This window comes from Coffea eugenioides, unplaced genomic scaffold, assembly GCF_003713205.1.
Source record: "Coffea eugenioides isolate CCC68of unplaced genomic scaffold, Ceug_1.0 ScVebR1_1426;HRSCAF=2273, whole genome shotgun sequence".
Lineage (NCBI taxonomy): Eukaryota > Viridiplantae > Streptophyta > Magnoliopsida > Gentianales > Rubiaceae > Coffea > Coffea eugenioides.
In genome coordinates this window covers 102,043-104,823 of record NW_020861828.1, presented here as the reverse complement: position 1 = coordinate 104,823, position 2,781 = coordinate 102,043, and the positions used below count along the sequence as shown (strand labels likewise).

Below are 2,781 nucleotides of genomic sequence, written 5' to 3'. Positions count from 1 at the left end.
TGTACTACAATGAAAGAAAAGTAGCATGCATTAGAGTAGATTCAATCAGAAAATATGCCATTACAAACGTACACCATTGAATTTGAATGAGTAGTCATACAAAACAAAACTTAAACAAAGTCACCCATGATAAAGTGGTAAAAGAATCATACCATCTACATGCCAATGTATCTAAACCAGATTTCTAGAAAACTATGTAATTTTAATAAGACAGTAGTTGCAATAGAGAATGGAAATGCAAAGAATTTATATCCTCACCTTTCTAATAGGAATGATGTTATCACCGAAGTGCATCAAATTCATCTCAATTCCCTTTTACTTCTTATACCAAATTCTATCATGTTAAGCTGCAAGGAAAACTTTGTTTGGAATAAGTCCATGTACTGTGGTACAGTATCACTAAATACTCAGAGAAAATGGAGTGGGGGAGACATAACCTTTTCACGAGCCACCAAGAACAAGCCCACTACCAGTTCCTGCTCTTTCACATACTTAAGAAACACAAATCCAACTTCTTTGGTCTTTTGTGCCAGCAATCTCTCAACTTCGAGAGCAGCCTCTCTGTCCTAGGAACAAAAAAAGATGAGATAATTGCTGCAAACATCAATGGTGACACATATTGAAACTACAACCGTAATCTAACTTGAATTCTTAATTACTATTCTTATTATCTCTGTGAAACTTGCTTAAAATCTCTTAGCCATGCCTTAACAAATCCCATACAAATAGTTTCATTTACTGCATATACGCCTCCTAGAAAACAGAAGGGAAATCATTACACATGAAATGACTTTCTTATTCATATAAATAGACAGGAAAAGAAGAGAAAACGAATGAAATGTAGAACCATTTCTCCAATTTCTAATTTTGGAACAGACAGAGACCATTTGCTGAAACAAAATGAGATTAATTACTAACAAATATTGAGCACCTTAACACAGATTAACGTTGTAAATTCAAATACTTGCACCAAAGCCTTGTGCAAAAGTTCTCAAATGGACAGAGTTGAGGGAGGGGAGAAAGGAAACAAGACACTGGAAAGGCAAATAGAAGCAGAAAGGAAACAAGTCACAGGAAAGGCAAATAGAACCAGAAGGTGGCTGCTATACTTCTCGGGTACCTTTGGATTACAGACGTGGAGCTAATAAGGTATGGTATTTCGATACAATCAAAGCTTTTCCTGTGATTCTTGCAAGAATGGAAGGTGACTACCAGAAGTTATTAGTAAGGAAACATAAAATCAAAAGTTGTTTCTCTTCACAGGAAAAGGAACCCACGGTTCTGTAATTCTTCGCACTCATCTTTGGTTAGGCGTAATTCTTCAAAAATGATCAAATGTAAGTCTCTCAATTCTTGCTCGATCCTCCTTTTTCTTCATGAGAACATGTCCTGTAAGTGAGTTCTTTTTGACACATCTAACCGGTTCTGCAAATGGTATGTACAGCAGCTTAGATACTTCACCATCATCAGAATCATGCCCAGAACATTGCAATGATCAGGCTCAGTATCATGAAAATAATGTAAAGCCCAACAAGGCAGAACCCCCAAAATCTTGGAACACGGAATCAGTGCCAAGTTACCACCAAAATGGATCCTATCAAGCTCAAAAGCAAGAAAATAAACCTAACATGGAAATGGAGGGCATATGCGTCTGGATAGACATTCTCTTCTTGCATCACCAAAGCTGTACCAAGCCCAAACCGCATGTTAAACATCGGACAAGCAAAGCACCCGGCCATAGCCATCGTTGGCTGGCCAACTTTTGCAAGTGCTATATCAGCAACTAGATCACCAACAGAGTTTCCCCATGCAAGCACTGTCAGCCCAAGGATTGCTGAGGACAGTTTTAGAAGTGCTCCAAGAGCTGCAAGGCAATTCAGGAGCTCACCAACAACAGTTGAGATCCAGAATACACTCATCACAAATGCTACGAGTACTACAGGTATTTGCTCAGTTTTGGGGGGTTCCTTTTCAAATACGAAATGAAGAATAGCTAGAGAGTAGCTTCCGCAAAGCACTATAGACCAAAGAGCAAAATGAACATTCGAAAAAAGAAAAAGAATAGGATGATCTAACGGAATAAATGATCTCCAAGAATACAGATGAGCAAGAGGACAAAGTACAATATTTGCAGATTGATAGAATCTGCTCCACTCAGAAGTTGAAGTTTGGGGAATGGTGAGTTTGAGAAGCACTGAGACTGGAAGCTCTCATACCTGCGACATCTGTGAAGAACGAAGAAAATATCACACCATAACCCACATTAATGTCTATAAACTAAATATTTCATACTCTCATATGGATCTGAAGTAGAAGAAAACTACAAGTTATACACAACTTAGTACTTGCCCTACATCTACAACACATGGACATATTTTTTGTAGAACATAATTGGAAACTATTTCAATATCCATGTTGAAACTATGTATTTGCTTCTCTAACCGGGATAAAGTCGTGTAAAACCAGCTAATGATTTCTGAAAAGAAAAACAAAACTTGTCACTTAAAAGGACAATTTCCCCATAAAAATCCAACAAATCTATAAGAATAGAACAAAAGGGATTCAAAACTTGTTGATGCTTAAATCAGGGACTAACAAGATTGAACCTAAAAGCTAAATTTGACAAGAAACAGTGAAGGTGCAACTAGCCATAACCATGAAAATATGTACCATGCACTGCAAAATCAGACACAAAATATTGAAATTACCTCAAACTATGCCTTCAATCCCTAACTTCTTGTTTTCCCCAAGCTTCAAGCTCTAAACTCCAGCTTTCACCCA

The 2,781-nt window shown here is 37.4% G+C and overlaps 1 pseudogene; it reads right to left on the bottom strand.

The window, feature by feature from the left end:
* Positions 1–1,472: 1,472 nt before the first annotated feature.
* Positions 1,473–2,225, bottom strand: LOC113755335 (annotated as a pseudogene).
* Positions 2,226–2,781: the final 556 nt, after the last annotated feature.